This window comes from Anser cygnoides, chromosome 1 (genome assembly GCF_040182565.1).
Source record: "Anser cygnoides isolate HZ-2024a breed goose chromosome 1, Taihu_goose_T2T_genome, whole genome shotgun sequence".
NCBI lineage: Eukaryota > Metazoa > Chordata > Aves > Anseriformes > Anatidae > Anser > Anser cygnoides.
This window is the reverse complement of record NC_089873.1, coordinates 105,638,374-105,660,244: the sequence shown is the minus strand read 5'-3', so window position 1 is coordinate 105,660,244 and position 21,871 is coordinate 105,638,374. Positions and strand designations below refer to the sequence as shown.

The 21,871-nt window shown below is 41.2% G+C and overlaps 1 long non-coding RNA gene across 1 annotated transcript; it reads right to left on the bottom strand.

The window, feature by feature from the left end:
• Nucleotides 1-412: 412 nt before the first annotated feature.
• On the bottom strand, nucleotides 413-19,404 carry LOC106046286 (uncharacterized). Its single transcript, XR_007169442.2, has 5 exons — nucleotides 18,414-19,404; nucleotides 17,505-17,591; nucleotides 15,269-15,542; nucleotides 1,250-1,372; nucleotides 413-796 (listed from the first exon to the last, which is right to left on the bottom strand). It is a non-coding gene; the product is annotated as an uncharacterized lncRNA (long non-coding RNA).
• Between the last annotated feature and the right edge of the window lie 2,467 nt (nucleotides 19,405-21,871).

The window sequence follows — 21,871 nt, the reverse complement described above, 5'->3', positions numbered from 1 at the left end:
TTATGAGCCTGCCTGGCACTGTCCTGACTGTCATCTCCTTCTTTCTTGAAGTTCACAGTCTCCCAGGACAGCTAGGTTTAGATCAAATAATGAACTTGTGTGCAGTACACAGAGGTTCATGAGCTATGCCAGGACTTCTGGAGGAAATAACCTTGCCGTATGCAGAGCTAAATAAGCACATATTCAATATGTGCAGTTGGTAATCAATTTTGCTTCTGCTACTGCATTACCTGAGATAAAAAATTGGAAAGCAAAAGAGTTCATATAGCAAATACAGCTGAAAATTACTTCACTAAAAGATCTGTGGATGATCCATGTATGAAGGATACATCTGAAATTATATACTGAGGAGGGTAAAAGTATTTGAAAAGAGCTTTGAGTGAATCCACATGCTTTGTAAAACTGGATATTTTTATACATAAATCCATTTTATTCACAGTTTGACAAGTGACATTCAAATATTTTTGCTAATTGCAGAAAAAAAACAATGCAGTTTTCTGACAAGACTGGAAAAAAAAAAAAAGACTTCTGAAATCTGCCAATATATTTATTTGTGTTGTTTGGTAATTTTTCTCAGTATTGATACTTGATAATGAGTTGACCAAGTTTTTGATAGAAAAAGGTGTTCTTTACTTCTTGAGTTCAAAGGGAGTCTGCACCTGCCTCACACCGCTTTCAATTCACCACCTCATGCCATTGCCCTCCAAACCAGCACTTCAGAGTTGAATGGCACTCTTGGCAGGTTGCTGGGAGCCTTCTCTTCTTCAGATCTGTAAGTGTGCAGCAGCCAACTGGCCTGCAAGTAGCAGCAAAAAATAGTTAAGTTAAAGAAAGCGCCAAAAAGTTTGGATGCCTATCTGAATGCTAGCTGCTTCCATTAGTAATAATCCATTGTTCAGTGAGAGAGCTAGTGCTAATGACCCCTGTTCAGGAAAGCATTTAAACAGAGGCTTAACTCTGTCCCTATTCAGGCTGGCACTTATGTCTCAGTTTAAGTGCTGTGCTGAATAGATGTGGTTTTTCTGGTGGTTTTTTTTTTCTTTCTTTTTTTTTTTTTTCCTGAATCAGGGCCAATTTCAGTTCATCATCCCTAAGGAACAGATGCATTCTTCTCCACTTTCTGACAAATGTGCAAAAACACATACTTCATATTTAACATGGAACGGGGCACAGTCTAGTGTTAAAAGAGGAATCTTCTGTCAGTGCACACATACCTACATGTGCTTCCCTGACACTCAGTGCTGCTCACCTGGTACTTCTCATGGGTGGATGGTGGACGTCACTGTAATCTTCCACCATGTGAACCAAGAGGATGTGTCTCATCAGGTTGGGTTAATGGAGGGCACTTCCTTTTAAATCCGTTTTTGCATGCCTATGAAGCAAAAACTAATTTTTGCAAAATGCTGTAAGATTGAGAGGAGAAAGAACTACAAAATATATACTGCAACTTGCAGAGTTAATTGTACTGGCAAAATAAATGCTGTTTATGCTCAGCACAAGCAGAGGAGGAAGGAAACAGGAAGATTAATTAAAAGTTTTCTACGTGGTAAACATGAGGACTAAAATCCATGGAGATGATCTCGGTTCCTCTGGAAAAAAAAAGTTGTCCTAATATTTTCAGCTTGGATATAAATCAAAAGCATCTCTGTCACTAAGAGGCTAAAATCATGTTAAAAGGAAGCTGGACGTTTTCCTTAAATTTCATCAGGATCATCATTTAACATGGGAAGGAAGAAGGAGAGTAAGAGAAAGGTATCCCTAAGGTCACTGGAATTGATGTGAAAGAAGAGCTTTGATATCAGCTGCAGGGAGCCTGGAAAAGTGAAATCCATATCAAATGCTAACATTGGGCTATGACAATGTTTTCATTGCATTCAATGTATTTCACAAGGTTAAACTATGTAAATATATGGGCTGATTTTTCCCTCGATACAGGGTGCAGCGTGCAAAGCCTAAAGAATTTGGGGTAGCATTTTCTCATATATGATCTAGTAGACATCTTTTCTTTCATATTATAAACATATTATTACAAATAGGTGGTGAATAGACCTTTATTTTTTCTTGCATTACTTTAAAAAAAAAATGAATTGTTATCAGATTTAATGATATGATAAGCTTTAAAGTTCCCCTGGGAAGCTACCACAGCCATACTGATTTACATAAGCATTTTCCTACACATAATACAGCATGCAAGCTCTCTGATCTCATTATTCATTAGAAAATTAATGATATCTCTCAAATGTGAAAGCAGACCGGTTCTGCAGAGAGTGCTGGAAATTGGCTAGTTCTCGACGCGGTAGTCATTTTCAATTTACTGGCTTGAAAAAAAGATGCTTTTAAGCAAATAAAAGGGTGCTGACATCAAACAGATACTTGTCTTGCTGCCAGGGAACGAGATGCCTTTTAAGGCAGGAAGGTGGGACTTGAGTGATGTGAATAGGAAGAAAAGAAAACAAGCCAGTCAGAGTTAAGCAGCTCTGCCCCATTCATGAAAAATGTCTAGGCTCATTTCCTCATTGCCAAAGGTCTTTTTTGCTTAAATTCTAAAGCCTGTGCTCTGTTCCTGCCAATAATAAATAGCAGCCTGTTGTTAGAAAAAGTGCAAACTATGGTGTGTTTTTTAAGTGCTTTCCCCCAAGCTACATAAATTGTGGCATCCCACAGATCAAGAGACAATGTTAATAAACCCCTCAAAACTTTGCTGATAACTATATCCTGAAATTGAGACTGTTTGAGTTTGTTGCAGAACAAGCTATGGTATATCCCCTCATGGGGAGAAAACGCTCCTCATCAAGGATGGCATGAATTGCCATCTGACTGACAAGATTAAGATCTGATTTTTATCCTGGCTCTATTTAGACGATAGGGCCAGCAATTAACAAAGGCTAAATCCGCTATATGAGTCTGCTAGTTTTAAGTATGACTAACAAACAGTATGATTGCTTCTGTCACCGCAGTGACACAACTGTCAGGGCAGTGGTGGGGGTAGGGGGCCTTTGCTGCACACCCTGTTCAAAGTGGAACACCTTTCTGTCCATCTCTTACAAAGAAATGAATGAAACATATGCCTGCTGCTTGTTGAAGTGGATACAGTCTTTCTCTCTGCAATTTGATTGCTGCTTTTTAATGCAATTCATAGCTCAGATAGCAAAAGAAATTGTTCTGGGGTGTGGTAGAAAAGGGATATTAGACATGCACTGCAACATCCTGTTTTGGAACTGGTTTAATATGAGGCTCACAGGCTCAGCATTGCAAAATTCTGCACTCAAGCTGTCACTTGCCAAATTTTTTGCACATTGTTTTCTTTTTTTTTTTTTTTTTCTCTCTCTCTTTTCCTGTGATCAGTAGCAACATAAAAGGAAACATCTGGTTTTACAGTGTTCGAATTAGGGGATGCCGTAGGAAAAACCCGCCAAGGCAACATCAGACTTGAAACAACAAGGCAGCGTGAGAATTTGTGCACTTTGCAAACTCTTCCAGTAGGGAACCAGAAATCTGCCACAGTGGCAAGAATCCCACCAGGCTTCTACCAGCGCAGAAATAGAACTACTGTTGCACTGATGGTTTAACCATATCGTCAGTTGGCATCATATTGAACAAATACAAGATGCAAAAGAATTAAACAAATTAAAAATCTTCTAGTTATAGCTGTCACCTGAGTGGCAGTTATGGTTTGGAGAACAAGACTTGTACATGTTTTCTGAGTTGAGATAAATGCCCTCCAAGGGAAACAAGGATTCTATCAGAGAATTTTTCTATTGAGGTCTAATGAATATATGCTTGATTTTCAAATTAAAATCTCTGATGGGTTATTATTAATAATTTGAGCTATTAGGCTAAAATATCAAGACATGTTTGGAGACAGAAAGAAAGATTTCCATTCTGGAAGGAAAGAAAAAATTCATTTCTTCTTACATATTTCACCTGCTGCAAGACTCTTACATGGAGGCTCTCACATCTTGCACCAGAAACTACTGTGCATGAAATAAAATTCTCTTAGCCATAGGATAAATCTATGAAGCCCCAAATCTTTCATCTGAGAACAATGTGGTCAACATGTACAAATATCTGGAGAGGGCTTATGGTATGGAAGAACAAGGGAAGTGTCCCACTCAAAGCAGCAGTTGTATCAAGATCACTCATTGACCTGCCTGACCTGTTGGGTACCAGAACAGAATAATTTAAAGATATGTTACAAGCAAGGCTGTGAACCTTCATGCTAACCATGGCATGAACCTTTCCCTGCCCCAGAGATCTTACAGATGAAAAACAGACACAGAGAGCCCAATAGTGTGACCAGTTATACGATGAGGATGCCTTTAAATGGAACATTATTGTTAAGAATGCTCCTAGGACTGATGAAATCAAGGCTTCCTCTATAAATCTCAGAAAATGCATCTGAAAGAAGCGTGCACTATCTTGCCTTTTAGTGATTAGTTGTACCTGCCATGATGGCAGGAGACACGTATAATGATACACCCAAAGGGAGGGAAGATTAAGGAGCAAAAGCAGTTAAAAAAATGAAAATGACAAACAAATATACCATGTATAAAATCAATAGGACATGCTTTATCTCTCTGGAAATAACGTTATGGATATTGAACACAACTCACCATAGAAGAATTATGAATTATTATAATAGTCCTGAAAATGTAAACAGCAAGAAAACTATGCAAGCTCCAAAGAATTTTCAAAGGAAGGCAAGCGATAAGGGCCGTGAGATGATAGAAGCCCATGAAGAGGGAGGAGGATACATTCTGCTTTTTTTGCCAAGTGACCACAGAGTTGGTAAAAGCAGTCTTAGCGGAATGGGTGAATATGGGGAAAAGATTCACATGTGAATCAAGTAAGGTACTGAAAAGCTGTAGCTAGCTTCAGGGAGATTTACTTGTCTCCAGGGACAGACCTAAAACTTAATTGTTAAAGATAGCCTTAAAGACACGATATGGCTCTGGATGAATGACCTATAGGTTTCTACAGATTTCTACAGTTGAGAAAAGTCTCAATGAAAACTCACTCTGGAGACAGTGCCCAGTGAAAATGGGTCACTCAAATCTCGGAAAACCCTAGAAGACAACATGAAGGTTATGAACCAAGGCCAGGTATGTCCTGAAATTAGCATTTTGTTTTCTTCTAAGAGTCACAAAATGATTCAAAACTCTTAATAAAATCCTGGTTATAAGTTTTCTTCAATGGGTTTCACTCTGTGCCTTCTAGATTTCCCAACTAATGCATGAAGATCTGGTAAACCCAAAGGAATTCTAATTAATACTAATATAATTTCCCAACAGTTTGTCTAGAAATCAAGACAAACCCTTGGGTGGCTACAGCACAAAGCAAGACTGAAAATTGAAGGCAATGGGTAGGTTTCACACAGAATCACCAACATCACTTGGAGGGTTAGTATTACCTTGTGTTATTTCCCATGGAGGCATTTTCTTATGGAGGGGTGTAAACACTTGTCTCTTTGGCAATAAGCAAGCCATGGACAGACACTGACTCATGGCAAATGCACACTGTCAAATTTCTAGTTTAGTGCCCAGGTTTGGAGTCTGGATGCTAGTGCTCTGCTGTGAGCTACAGTTTTAAGATGGGTGCCTAAATCCACACTTCTGCTTCTAAAAGCAGGTACTTAAGATTCTAAAATTAGGTCTGCATAATTATCCTTTGGAAAGCAGTTTTTAAACTGTGCAGCTGACACTTGGGAATTCCAAGTGGCTGATCAAACTGAATAGAAAACTGTAGCTATAAAGTAAATGAGCGACCAGACTATATTGAAAACACTAGCTTATTATGACGAGAAAAACCAGTAGCACTTTTCCCATGATCACCCTTCAGCACTCAGATTTCCACAGTACGAAGTCCAATGAAGACAAGGAGCATTTCGTCCAGTACCTCACATCTGGATGTTGATCTATGCTGCAGTTTGTTTTGCATTTTTATTAAGTTTAACCTTTTATTTTGGTGGGATATTCTCTTTAATTTTCAAGGCATTATGATGCAACTTGTGTATTCAGGAAGCTATTAACCACAAATTTCTGATTCTGGGGGAAGAGAAGGGAGGTCAAAGTTACTGGAAATTGAGATTTAGGGAAAAAAGTGTGGATACTAGTTGAAGAAATCAGAAAGCATTGTTATATGAAAAACACTGAAAAGAAGAAAACTCTTCATGTGGTCTGCATGTGGAAATGTGTTTTTGGGAGTGTTTCACGAACTTACTCTCTCTTGAGGTAGTTATACCTGTGATATATGCCTGGTACAAGCAAAGTAAGTTTCACACAAAGAGTAAAAGTTGAAATATGCATTTATAATTGCAGAGTTAATTCCAAAAATAGTAAAATCTACTATCAGTTTTATTATTGCTATAGCTGGTGTGATCACTGCTTTAAGAAGCCTCTTGCCTTTAGTCTTGATCTAAAGGCAAGTCTGAGCCCAGTTTCATCACACATCTGTGGTATAGCATAAAGCTAGAGAGCAGCAACACACAGTACCTGATCTGGTATACACCCTGCTTGTACAAGAACAAGCTCTTAACAACTTCTAATATATTTGAACTGGCAAGGTGAGATGACACAATGCTTATCTTGGTGTTCTGTGGATGTAGCATTTGTGATCCGATATTGCAAGTTTTTAAAGCAAGGTTCATTGCAGTGTCAAACTACAACCAGAGATGTATAGTTTCAGATGAGCTGAATGATGGAGATAACTTTTCGTTCAGAACAAGGTAAGACAGATCAGAACACTAGAATTCTCAAGAAACCCATGTTTCTCTCTGTTGGAGAAGCCTACACAGCTAGCTCATGTTATATTATATTACATCACACCATATTATATTATTATTACATAATACTTTTTACATTGCATTACAAAAAGTTTATGCGTCATAGAAAGATGAAATTCACCATGACTGATCAGTTAAAATAGCCATTAAACAAACGCATATGTGCACAAGCACACAGCAATAGGAGAATGCTAAATATGATGCGAGGTGATGGACCTCCTACGATAACATTTTTGCCTTTTCCATATTTTACCACATTGTTACCTTTTACCATAGGCAAAATTTGTGTCTTCCTACAAGTTTTCAAGATGTCTGTAGAAAAGCCAGAGGTAAAGACCTAGTTTCTGAGCAGAGCTAGCAAAAAAATTTCCAGCAGCATATTTTTATCTCAAAAGGTGTCATTTCATCAAAATTTAAATTTTCCACTGAAACTTGCCAGTTTGACAATGTTGCCATGCCAAAACCCACACAGAATTAAAAGAAATGTTTTAATAAGATCAAACCTCTTCCGTACTGGAACAACAACTAATTTTTCTCCTTTAAAAGGAGTTTTGTTTTTGTAATTTCAAGACATCAAAAACAGAAGTAAATGCTTACATTTTATCTTTCAACGTGTGTGTAACTCCAAAATATATTTTTGCAATTGCTCTGTTTCACTACTTTTTGTTGTTGTTGTTGTTGTTTGATAGGTAAGAGAGAAATCAAATACATAGTGGCAATTTGGCATGTCTCCAGTGATGGATGTCAAGGAGTCCTATCAGTAGTTCTTCTAGGACAATATGGAAAGTCAGAACCATGCAGTTCTCCCACTTTCTCTCATCACATTGTATTTCTCACAGATTTTGAAGACTAATTCTATTAGCACATCCTCAGAGAAGATTTTGGGAGGCCAGGAATCTTGGAAGACCCTTGGAATCGATTGTCAGTGAAAATCTGTATGAGCTCTGTGCCTAGAGGATTTCATCGGCTCCAGACTCTCAACCATTTGCATGGAAACGGACACTCATTTGGGGGGAATTTAGCTCTTTGTGAAGAGTTTATGTGACAGTTCTGCAAATCTCTCTTTTCTACCAGGCCTTTTGGGACCTCTTCATGAGATCATTTCATACGTCAGAAATTGTCCTTCCTTTGAAAACTTTGTTGTTTGAAGGGGACTACTCACTCCACTTGAGCTCCTCTTTTCCTTGAAAGTCAGTAGGCCTCACAGCTTCAAGCCAGCTAAACAGTACCACACATCAGCAGACCTCCGTGCCCAAGCAAAGTACAGATCACAGACAAGGAAGACATCAGCAGAGCATAACCTGGTGCTGGCCCTTTACCAAAAATTAATTCCATCCCTGAAGGGCACAATAACAAAACACACTGCCTTTCAAAAGGGCCATCTACACAGCACTACACTAGGCCATATGGAGATAATCAAACCAGCCTGCAAGGCGGTCAGGATATCCAAAGCAATCTACCTTCTACAGTGCGGTGCTCAGCCCAGGCTCACACAACCTTCCTATCAAAGAAATCCAGTCCTCTGAGCAGGGCCAATAAAACTGAAGAGGAGGGTAAGGTGTATGGTCTGTACCAGGCCTGACACCCATGCTGACTTAAGTTGTGGGATTCTTCTGCACTGCACTGTATCACATGATTTTAGCTCTTCTGAGACTAGTACATCAGTAAAAAGGACACTGGGGCACCACCACCATCCATGCACTTGGGCACAAACAACTGACAAATGAAAGCAGTAGGTCTTCTCACATGCAACGTGCGTGACTGCATTTCATCCCTTTTGACTTGTCAACAGCTATAGCTAATAATGCCCTCTTTGGCTATTACCAGCACCATATGCACTGTATGATGTGTGTAGTGCTCTTGTAAAGGTTTTTTTGTGCTCAGTTTAGCAGAGATGATTCTACTGGTATGAGCTGCAACAGCAATAAAAACTAGACACTTTTAGATAATATCATTGATGGCTGTTGTATAGTTAACACTAACTGGGTTCCTAAATAATGGGGGGGGGGGGGGTGCAGGAAGGGCAAAATTCTTGTAGCAACAGGATGTAATTGGTGGGGGTTAGACCATTCTTTAATTTGTCACTTAATACTCCCATGAAATTGATTGCTTGGGGCATATCAGAGAGCAAAAGAAGTTGCTGGAAAAGATGTTTCCCAAACTTCTATTCCTGTGACTTGCTCCACTGAAGCCAATGAAAATACCCACATCAGTAGCGGAGTTGTGAAATCTGTTTCTTCCTTTTGATTAAATTAGACAGAGAGGAACGTATGCTACAGGATGATAGTATCGATTCTCCAAAGCCAGCCACTTCTCCCTTGATATTTGACATGTTGGCTGGGTATTTTTGCAAGATTTCTTGTCTCAGCAACCTTTAGTCAGTCAGTGGGAACTGGGAACAAAGACAACCAGGAAAGTGATGGTACCGTTGTTTCCCTCTTTGAATTAAAGTCATCTGAAAGGCTAGCTGATGGCTCAGAGTATGATGCTGAACTGTGTATTGCTCCGTAACAAGAACAGCAAGCCTGAGAGTGTTTGCCTCCGCTGCAATTCAATCAGAGTGCCTTGCAGCTCGAATTGCTACCATTTTGTGGGTCACTACCTCCTCCAATATTCTGTGTGCCCTCTCTTGTTTTCTTTTCATTTGCTATGCAGGCTCGCAGACCTTCCTGCTAGGTTTTACTTGGGAGGCCCAGAACCCCTGTTCTGCAAATCCTAACAGGACCTTGATGGATGCTAATGTCTCTGCCTTTCATATCATTTTACCAGTGAATCCTTTGATCTGTCAGCAGTCTTTATATCAATGCAGTCATCTCATAAAATGGAAAATATGACAAAAATATCTGTTGTGTTAACTTAGAGTATTCCCCCCACCCCTCATAAAAATGCAGCATTAGGGAGTTTACTTCAACATCTAGCAGCCAGATGTACTGTGAGGGTAGAACTGGGAGCTAAAACTTTATTTCTTTTTCTTTCTTTTTTTTTTTTTTTAAAAAAAAAAAAGCAGTCTGGTAAAGGAACTTGTAAAGCAACAAGTACTGTACATTATGATTCAGAGCAGCAAGGGACAGCTGGAGGGACTTGATTGGCTCCAGCCCAATGAAACAGAGGCTTCTTGTGACCAGCTGCTGTGCTGCAGCATGAATGACAAGGGTAATAATTGATTACTAACTGGCAGCTCAAAAGGAAGAAAGAATTAACAAGAGTGATGAGGTGCTTTACAGCTTGGTAACTGTAAAACCAGTAGAACAATTAGGGGAAAAAGAAAGGGTTTTCACTTCTTACCTTAGAGTTACAAGGACAGTGCTAGTTATTGTAAATTGCATGACAAGCAAGCCAGAGGGGCAGGTCAGTGAGTTATATGGGGACTTTGCCTGCACAAGGTCCTGCAAAATCATTCAGCAGATTTACCAGGAGCGCCTAAAACTCAGTCAAAAGCATCCAGCCATACCAATTACATTGGTAGTCAAGAAAAGGTCTCTGAGCCGTCAGCCATAATATCATAGTAGATCTGAAACCCCCAGCGAATGGTGCATTGTGACAAACCAATTATTTGCCTTTCAGTGGGTGCTCGATGGCACATACACTCTTTCTGCCCTGAGAATAAACACATGCCTTTTTCTTTTCCTTTTCGGTTTCTCTACCCCCCGCTCTCTTCCCCCCCCCCCTCACCCCCCCCTTCCCCCTAATGGCTTTTGTGTTCACCAGTAAATGCACGGGATGCATTGTTGCTACACCTTTCTTCAAGGAGCTTGTACTGACCTCATGCTCTGGGCCATGTAAAGCCTTCTGGTCACTGAGAGCCAGGCTCTGCCCCTTTTTCATGCAGAGTAGCACCTCACTTTGGGCCAGATCATGGCCAGCATGCCAATGCAAGAAGTAAGGGGCCATTGCGTGTCCCGTGTCTTGCTTCTCACACACAGGAGAATAATAGCCTCTGCCGCCTATGCCCTTTCCTTAGCCCAAGTGGGAAGAAGGTGAACTCGATGGATCTCTCATTTCCTTTCCCAAGGCATCTGGCAGCAGGAAGCACGTGCTGTGCCAGCTACAGACCCGTCATGGTTTGCTCCCTTCCCAAAGCAGCAAGGAGACAGGTCTGTCCCAGCGGTAGCTCAACAGTGTGTGGCTCCTTTCCTGGGGCTGAAGCACCACGGTATGATCTAGCTCTCTATGAGCAGACCTGATAAAATCAATGGGACTAATCATGGGGAAAGGTATCATTCAGCATTAGCAAAGCTGGCAGCCTCTGGTCTGACATATGGAAAATGCTCTTCTAGCTGGTTGAAGCCTCTTCAACCCAGCACACTCTCACCCCCCCTCCCACTCCAGAATCTGCCATCCTTGTGCTTATAAAGTCACTTAAATATATTTTCTACTTTCTATTTCCTATTTTCCAATTCTTTCCTATTTCCTATTTGATATATTATATATTACACATTATACATTTTATAGTATATATTATACACATACACTTTATATATTATAAAATGTATAATACATATTATATATTACATTATATATTATATAATATATTATGTATTATGTGTTACATAATTTATATGTTTTATATTATATAGCATGTTTTATATGTGCAAGATTCATCTCTCCTGTCTTCAGCTAAAATCTAAGTAATGCATCCAAAATGGGTTTTTAGCTACCTTCTATGGTCAATGCAATGAAACCACTCCCTCCAGAGGTAAATTTCTACTACCGACCTCAAAAGCCTATTATAGGTTGGGCTGACTCTGTAGGTGCATCATCCAGGAGGTGCATCATCCATGTTTTCCACTGCCCTACGGACTTCTCTCAACATTTATTTAAGAGCTGACTTCTTATTTTTTGGAGGATAAATATAGGAGAGAGACATTGTCATGCCATGTTCAGGGTCTTACTCAGACATCTGAGGCCAACAAAGTCAATGAGTAATGCATTAAGGGGATCAGAATCAGTCCCCTCTGCAGCTAGAGGCATGGCTTCTTAGGCTGTGCGGCAGGGAGGGTGGTGGGATCAGGTTGCTAATGTGGCATCCCACCAACAAGAAAAGCTGCCGTGACAGAGGGGAGCTGAGCTACTCCAGGGCAGGGGTAATTGGGGCTGTCCTTACTCACGCTGGGTGGAACACTGATAGAACGAATTTCAGACAGAGGGTACTGCAATGGAGCTCAAGATGTACAAATGCAAATGGAACAAGAGGCATGTCTTCATTGGTCCACCCTTGAAGACTCCCCTAAGGACACTAAAGCGAACTTTACTAGAAAATCTACCAAAAATTCAAGGCCTGGGGGTGGGTTGGCAGGTCTGTTTTTTTTGTTATTATATACATAGTGCAAAAATGTGCTTGACTAATCTAAACCTTGTGCTGCGTTCTTATACTGCTAGAGCAATTGTAGCTGAGAAAAAAAAATGAATAAAAAAACACATCACCCAATATGGAAATACTTTTTTTCATGTTTGACATTTTTACATTTTTACTGACAGGGCAAAGCCTATGATTTAATCGGTCTTCATTTCCCATAACTGCTGAGAAGGGACTGGCCCCTCCTCCACATTTCTCAAAGGGCTGATGATTAGAAAGAAGGCCATGCAAAACTCAACAAAGTTAACTCCATCATGTAGCACTATTGAACTAGGAAAAAAAAAAAAAAAAGAAAAAAAAAAGAAATACTTTCTCCCAAATATCTTGGTGTTTGTACTACAAAGTACACAAAGATTGTGAGATTTTTTGGTTGGAATGGTGTCCTTTTGAAGAAACAAGGTATTTTTGCTATTCATTCAGGAAAAATGAGAAGCTCTTCTCCTTTTCTCTTTTTGAAGCACATTCTTTCCACATACATTTTTTCACTTACATTACTCTTTTTAAAAGCAATGCCACAGCCTCCTAGGAAGAATGAAGGAAAGAAGAAGACCAGGAGGCCCCACTTCTGCTCTTCTCAAAGGTGATTGACCCACCTCAGCATGTCAGGTAAATTGCCTTCAGTATGGACCAAATGGAGACACAAAGCACCAGAATCCTGGTCCAGAAAAAGACAAGTGACAGTGCTTCCTCTAGAGAAGGTGCAGAGAAGCAGCTGCAAGTGAGAAAAATAAAATAATCAGGTTATCACAGAGACTATAGAAACTGGAAACTGAGTGCAGATTTTGTTGTCGCTGCTGATTAAGGTTTTTGGAACTTTGAAAGAATTAAAAAGTAGCCTTGATCAGAAACTGATCTTCTCCATCCTGTAAGAGTACAGTTAACTTTTCCTTTCAGCCTTTCCCCATTCATGGTGGCACTATCCCCTTGTGCTGCTGTGATGTCTCACAGGAACAGGAAGGTACCACAGGTGACCAGAAGAGATCTCACCATGTGGAAATGTGGCATAAAAGTGCTGTGAGCATCTAGGGGCAGCCAGAGGTAAGATGCCTACTCTCTGTTCATGTGGAAACTCCTGATCAGGCACTGAACAGTAGTTTTAAGTGCTGTTAGCAGATAAGACCTTGCTTTCACTGTCTTATCTCTTCGCCACCTGACTAAGTTGGGCTTTTACCTGTGCAAGAGCTCTGGATATAATGGAGAGGCAAAAGGAGAGTTGTGAATCAGTATTGATTTAGGATTGGGACATCAAATCTTGAAGGAAGCTCTAGAAGTGGATGGGCAGGAAAAGAGAGATTGGTTGAGAGGTCTGGAAAGGAAAACTGGAACAGTGATTCACCGACAGTGTGTCTCACAAAGGATAGTACTTATTCTTCTTTCATTTCACAGATGAGGAAACTAGGTCACAAGGTCATTAAGTAACTTTTCCAAAGATATACAGGTAATTAGGAAGATAAATATCTTTGCATCTCCACTCAGACACATGAAGATTGGCGACTGCCGTGTGACCACCCTTCTTTTTGATACTGGCCTTTCATAATGAGATGAAGGAAACTTGAGTTTTTTCTCTGAGCTCTCCTGCTGACTAGAAAGCAGCACAAGTCACTCGCTTCAGCCTTCTGGGGTCCTCTTACTTGTGGCTGTCAGGACAACCTGTGGTACACCAAGTGACTCACTAAAGCACTGTACAGTAATAGACCAAGTCAAGCCCCAGAGCATGCCCCATCAGAAGGAAAGCAGTGTGTGAGATTTTCTCATTTGGTGTTGACTGCTTACAGCTCAGAGGTTTCAGGTTTTGGTGCAACACCAGAATTCACCAAGGTAAAACAAAACAAAAAGAAACAAATCTGATAGTCTGTAATATTAAGGATCCTGAAGAAGAGAGCAAGAAAAAGAACTACCTACCTGCATGTGTATTCTCCTACCTTGCGCAGCTTTATTTATATAAATGGGCCTGCCTCGTGTGGCTTGTTCAGACAGCTCCAGTGGGACTTATTTAGTGAAAAGGACAGCACAGGAAAAGATTTGTAAACTCTGGGAGAAACACAAATTCCTGTTTAAGGCATCCTTGAAATCTTTCAATAGCTTTCCAGTAACTTGTCCTGCTCATTGCAGGTTTCTAAAAATGCACTAACAAGGGGACAATAGCTTAGCAGCAAGCAGACTAATTTAAAAAATCATTTATTATTATTATTATCATCAACATTATCATCATCATCATCATAATCATCATCATCATCATTGTTACCATTATCATCACATTTTTATTCCACCAGATCTACCAATAGGGAAGGAAGGGTAATTCCTCTTCATAAATTATCAACTGCTGCTGTAAATACAATACTGCCTCATAGAAACATCCACACATTTACTCTACTTTTGTTATTATGTGTTAAATGCATTATGATCCACCACGCACCTCTCCAATTTCAAATTTATTTTGTGACTTCTGCTATTCTACAAACATCAAAAATAAAGCATTAGAAATATGCATGGATTTTGATAATAATATTCCATACCCCCATTTGGGAAGGAGGAGAATAATTGGGTATCATTAGATATTAGGAGCTTGTTCACAAGGCTGTGGTATAAAGTGGGTAAGTGCCTTGTTAGACTGCAAGCAGATTAAAATTTCTTGTGATTCAAACCGAAAGTAAAAGGCACTGATGCACTCATTGCTTGCAACTGAAATGCACATCAAAGGGAGTTAACATTATTAAGCAAAACTGAAACTATTGCAAATGAAACACCTATTCTGCTCATCCTCTGGTTAGACATTCTCATTTCTTCCCTTCACCTACATATGTGCAGGGCTTCCCCTCTGCTGCCATCAAACTTTCAGAATAAAAATTATTACCTTTAAACCAATTTCATTACGGTAAAAGTTAGTAGCACTAAATATGAGACCCTGGGAAAACTGTTCTGAGAAAAACATTGGTACCGTAAGTTTTTGGTCTTACGGTAAAGCACTGGACAAAGACTTCTGAAACAAGTGCAGCTTCTGGGTCCTTGGTAGGCTTTCTGTGTCTGATCAAGTCATTTAGTGCACCTGTGCTTCAATTCCCAAACATCAAGAGTGGGTGACACCACAGTGTTCCTACACTCAGTTTGATGGGACTGTCTCAAGTACATACTTTGCAGGTTGTCTGAGACTTCTGTTCTGCTTGGTCTCTAGTCTTCATGGCCATGTTGCCCCTTCATCTTGTTCACTGCCGAGGAAGGCTCACCTGGAGATGGAAAATGTCCCGGCCCTTAACAAGCTACTGCACATCCACAGTGTAGTTGTTCTCTGCCTGCACGCTCCCTGGAACGATTTACCATGCGTGCAGAATGAATTTACAGCAGAAGTACCATGACTTGCCCTTGTGATCCTGGGGCCTACACAGCAAAGACTGGAGATTCCCAAGGCTAGAATGAAATCACATGGAGGAAGAAAGTTTGAGAATTAGGGCACACAGTGGGGTGGAGGGTGGGGGGAGAGTAGGTGGGGTGTGTGGATTTTGTCTTTTGCCTTGTGTAATTTTACATTAAATCATCAGACTAATCTTCAGAGTAAAATAAAGGAATAGTCCTGGGAGCTGAGATGCGTAGAATAACCTTTGTATTCACACAGTTTGTGACAGCCAAGCAGGTAGAACATTAGGTCAAACTAAGGAGTCTTGAACTTTTGAAGACAATGCTGACCCTGCTCCTTTGTAGAGTGTTTTGAGATGAGATCTATGTGATCATTTCACCCTGCCTGCCTTCCTGAACTTACCCCTCTTCCAATCCTTCTGCTGAGCTGCCTAGCATCCATTTGTGTTTGTGCCTCACCCAGGCCAGGAAGATATATTTTGCTAAAGATCCCCCCCCAGTCCTCTTCCCTTCAAACAGTGAGAACAATACAAAGGAGCGATAACACAGCATGGAACTGCAGCCTTCAAGTTTAAGACTACATGAGGAAGAATAAATCTACATTCACACTAGATTCACAAGAAAACAGCCTGAGAAGTCTGTATCAATTGATACTATGAATAAAGGAGGAATAAAAAGAAATACAATTAAGCTATCTGGTTGGGGAAGAAATAAAAATTTCATACAGAAAGGCACAGAGTATGGACAATGGCTTTCTGCTATTACTTGTCAAAAAGGTTGAGAGGCTAATATTAGTGGTAGGGGAATTTCCCCACCAGTGGGAAAACCGCAGCAAAATTTCACAAGGAGAGGATGTGTGAGAAACAAGTTCTGATCTTCACCACCACCTCATCACACCTTAAATCCCTCTCTTGGAGGAAAATCTCACGTCATGCAATGCTTTAGCATCATGAGGTCACGTGCAACAGGCAGGAAGAGCTACACACCAATTCTGGGCAGTCCCAGCCCTACATGTGCCTGTTTGCCACCAAGAGCCTGCTCCATACTCTCTCATAGCCCTGCAGACCTGTCCCGTCTCTAGTCAGGGGACTTCATGCTAACCTTTGGTCTCATGTGCTTTGTAATGCCTGGCATCCCAGTGTTTTTGTCCGTGAATGAGCGATATGGGAACAATATTCAAGACATTCAAAGAAAGAAATCAGATTCATTGAGCCTTTTAGAAAGGGATAGCTAATGATAAATGTGGTATTGCTTTGATTTCAGGGGCACCAACACAACCCCCTCGGACAGAGCAGCTGTACTAGGCTACTCAGGCTAGAGTAGCCCTGGCACCAAGCTGCGGGTCAGGATGGGGCTCCCTCTCTATCCATGGCACTGGTGGCATCGGTTCTATAATCCCTGGGAAGAGGTGGCTGTGGGTGTCAGGGATGGAATGGCAAAACGGGTGCACGCTGTTACATCAAGGCTCTGTGTGTCCGGAAGCAAACCCAACAGGAAGGATATGCTCTTGCAGGATACGTTTGTCATATTACTTGAGGTTTTAAAGACTAAATTAGGTGAAAGGCATCTCCTTCACTCAGATACTCCTCCATGAGCGGGGACCTCACGCTACCTCAGAACAGTGGTGCAAGCACAGAACTGTCTCAGCGCAGCTACAGAAACGCCACTGATGACAGATGCAATGTAAGTGAGCACAGAGCAAAGCTCTTTCAGCTCATTAAAGTGTAAACCTTGGAGCCTGAAAGAGGGGAGGTTGGAATCAGCCCTATGGAAAACTCCCATGGAATTTAATAGAAAAAAATATTACAGATTTTGAAAGTTTACTGGGAATATTCCTTCCTCTGAAAAGGTTTTGGGGTTTTTGCACTGGTTTCCTTGAAATCTCTCCACACATATTTCTGTGGACCCTCCTGGTTTCATACCTATTACATTTCACTAGAGTTTTCCATGCAGACATGCAAACTGAAACCACAGAAAATATTTTCATGCACCCTCCACCCTCCAGAGCAAACCCACCACGCTCTCCCCGACTCCAGCGAGGTGTGACGTGGCAGCTTCCTCAGAGGTGCCAGCCAGCTGCAGCAGGCAGAGAGGTAGCAGAGCCTGGGTGGAGGAGAATAAAGCCAGCTTTTAGTTTAAAAGCCTGCATTTGCTGCCTTTTTCCTTCTTTATTTTGCAGACTAGTGCTAAACCAATAGACTTACAAGTCTGGGGAAGTTTATAAGCTGCTCTCAGCAGAGATGAGTGACTATCCTTAACATGAGGTGTCCATGAGTGAGCAAATCTGGTTCTGGTGAAAATGAGCGCACCTCCTATTGAGATCAGAGAGAGCTGCTCCCAATTACACTAATGCTGAATACGGCCCCATTACTGACTTTTTCTATTGTTGGACATTGTTAAAAAAAGACACTGGAAAAATGTGCATTCTATCAAGTGTTGTGAAACTGTGTGGGCTGGAGAAGGCTCGGTTTTTAATAAAGGAAACATTCATTGCATCCCATTTCAAGGACTTCTGTTAGATAGAAGGGAGGCGGCAAGCAGGAAGTTGAAGCCTTTCTCCTGCTAGTTCTCCTTTTGCTATCAAACAATAACAGTTTTAATACAAAAAAAAAAAAAAAGGAGGCCAAGAGTAGGAAATCCCTTTTCTTTTTTCTTCATTCTAGAGACTGCATGCAGATATCCAGGGAGGCCAGGGAAAGTTTCCTTACCTGTGCAAAGGTCAGAGCCTGGCATCACAGGCTGTGTGGGAGTGCTGGGTGCTCAGCTGGATCTGTGGTGATCCCAGCTGTGTCCCATGCACAGGAAAAGGTGACGGACTAGCCTTTCCAAGTACTCTCAGATCAACTTTTGAAAGGTTCCTATGAATTTGCTAAAAAAAAAAAAAAATACGAAGAAGAAGAATTTTAAAGGCAAATTTAAACCAACCTGAAAACTTTGCATACGGTCCTTCAGCCATGTCCAGGTATACCTACAGTCTTCAGTCCTATTATATTGTCAAAGTCATTTTCCACCAGGATGGCATAGGCTGCCGGAGTTTTAGGTATAGTTCATTCTTCCTAACTTGCCTCTACTTTGCTTTCCTCCTTACTGTTTTCAACTGCTAGTACATCCCCGCCTGATTTGTCATAATTTCATGTTGACATACTGTAGTAAGACAATTGCAGCTGCTCTCTCTGAAGAATGCAAACAGGGATCTGTCATCTTTCCCTCCCCTTCTCCCTTCCTCCCCCTCCCCCTCATAGCAGGGATGGATTTCACCGGGACCGACCAGACTGCTACCGAGCAGTCCCTGTGGTTTGACTGTACAGAGGGATGGCAGATGATCCCTTGTCAGTCAGATCTTTGTTTGGAAATTGCAGTTTATGCTCAGGCTAAATGCTCGCCCATCCAGTGTGTATATGTTTATGCAGTCAGCTCTGGGATGCAAACGGCATTCCTCTTATCATACAGAGAGAGGATGTGAGCTCATTCATAAGGAATCCCAGCTCTGGGGTGCCCCGCTCACTTAATCCAAGCATCCCCTGCATGCCCCTTCTTCTGAGAGGGTGGAAGAAAAGCAAAGCACAGTGCTATTGGCTTTTAATAAGTGGGATAATATATTTCAGAGAGGAGCTCAGACAGGAGAGGAAATGAACTTGGCTAGACAGTCACTTACAATAAAAAAAGGGGGAAAGAACTTTGCAAAACTCATTCCATTATTTCATGTAAATATACTTGGCTGGGTTAAGACAGGCTGATATAATCATAAGATGTTGAATAAGACTAAAGGCCATTTCTCCCCTTTAGACAGATTTAGCAACGCAGCAACGTTTATTAGTCTGCTTGATAAAGAAACAAACAGATTATTGGCTTGGCAATTGCTAACTATGAAAATAAGTAAAGCTTTAAATGCTGTACTGAGCCTCTGATCCTGCTCCCCAGGAAAAAAAAAAGAAAGCCCCAGGACTGGCACAGCACCCAAGCTGGCTCCCTGGGGCTCCAACCAGGCAGAGGGCTCAGCTTGTGTGGTACACTTTGCAGGTCTGGGCTTAAAACAGAAGCGATGAGCAACTCATGTTGTAAGCATGTGACTCAGTGTGCACACAAGTATGAGTGTAATTGAGACAGGAAGGTTTTCTGCCAGGGCTTCGTCTGGAAAGCATAACCCCCAAGTGGTGAAGTAATTCATAAATGAGATTTAGGTGGGAGAACAACAAGGGAGAACAGGGAGAGATCTGTTGCCATTGGAGGCAGTGTTCCTATTAAAACAGAGGACATTAGAAAGCTGAGAATGGTTCAGAAAGAAATCTGCAGTGGTCCTCAAAACACGCAGTGAGATCAGAGCTGGCTATCACCATAGGCAGAGCAGGAAGTTACCAGCTAAGAGAGCAGCGAACCACAGGAAGCACCAGCTCTGCTCAGCTTGTGCCAAGCTGGCTGCTGCCACTGCTGCTGCAGGAGATGGCAGGGCACGGCTGCGAGTGTGTTGGGACATACATCTCTCCTGCCTTTTTGGCCCAGCTTCAGCCCTTTGCTCTAGTCCTCCCTTTCCCTGGACAAAAAGGTCCACCTCTGACCCCCCTGCTCCATGACGAGAAAGCTCATCTCCACATGCAGCAACACGGTGCCTTGAACTCACCCTTGCAAAATCGTTGTTTGACTTCAGCCTGTTTACTCTACCTGGATGATGTGTCCAGGCAGAGATTTCTAAGTGTCTGCATGGAAGGACCACACAGCTCTCACCTAACAAGACCTCAGATGGTGTCATATTTGAAAGCAGATATATTTAGGCTCGGGGTGAATTACCCACTCTAATGAGAGTTATCCACCAGAACAATGCACACAGGCATGAGGTGGATGCAATATAACGTGGTGTTTTTGAATCATGGTGACTTACTTTCCCTCCTCCAGGCATAGTCAAATTCAGCCTCTGGGTGTGAGGACTTGACACAGGAACTGCTGGACAAGGCATCTTTTTCACTATGATCAAGGAGCTCAGACAAGATAATTTCAAAAGTCTTTGGCAACTATAGTGCCAGAGAGTCTCAGAGCAGACCCAGCGGAGTTAGGACACTGTCTCAAAGACCTGGGAATGTAGAGAAACAGAAGCTGCAGAGGGTAGAAGAAACAAAGTGGTGTAATCTGCAGATGACTGGAAGACGGGGACGGTCAGAGCTGAAGGAGGCTGATAGTATCTCAAAGCGGATACCAGCACCACTCAGTTTTGCAGTGCTGAAATGAGGAAAGAGAAGATAATGGGTGAACCTGCACCCAGAACCGTGTGCACCCTGTATCCATGGTATCTGGTGCACTTTGCAAAGGGGTTAGTAAAAGGTTTCTTCCCAAACCCTGCCCCATTCCACCACTCCCAGCCACCAGTCCGCAGGCAGTCCACTGGGGCAGATCCACCGATCTTCATCTCCTGCACTCTTACCAAAGGTGCTGTGAAGGAGCACAGGCACAGGGTTATGCTGTCACCTTCACAGGTTTGCTCAAGATCACACAAGAAGCCTGTGTGAATTCAAAGTACAGACACAATCTTCTGAGCCAGTATCTAACCCATGGGGAATTATTTTTTCCATTGGGATTTTTTCATAAAACGCATGCCTGAAAAGTTCCCTTCTTCCTCCTGCACAAGACAATGAGAAGTCTAATTACTGTCAGCAGAAACAGGACCATCTGTGTATAGCACTGAGTTAAAACATTAGAAATAGAGATAGCTACACGTTACAGTGAAGGTAATTTAGCCAACACATGGGATTTATCATGACTTCACAATACTTACTCTTCTGCTAAAATGTCGAGCTCCTGAATATACATGGTGACACAAGAAACTCATTGGTATTTTTTTAAGTGAATCTTCAGCTCTTGTTGATGAGAAAGCTCAAAAACATAACAAGAGATGAATGAAAACTGAAAAATGTGAACATAACTTGAACTACTTTCTAAATCTCATTTTTCAGCCACTCCTGTAAATACTTGTAGTCTGAACTTTTGGCTCTGGCAATATTTCTTATGCTTATGCTTTAAAGTGTTGGGTGCAGATTATAGTCTTTCAGAATTAATGGGAATTTACTATCACAAAAATGCAAACACCTTTTCTAAGACTTGCAATTTTGTAAGTGGTTTATCATTTTCAAAAATTATTTTTAAAACATTTTCTTTTAAATCTCATGATGAGATTAAGCTGGCCCCATTCTTGACTAACATCTACCACATAACAACTGATAAAAATGATTTTAAATGAATCTGAAGGAAATATATAAATTGAACATGAAGATTATTTCAAAAATGTTAATCATATATATTCAATTTCCAAGTAATTCAGCTAGCAATTTTGGATACTATTTTCAGAACCTAATCTTGAATTAATCAAAAGGAGCTCCATTGTCAGAAAAAATTCA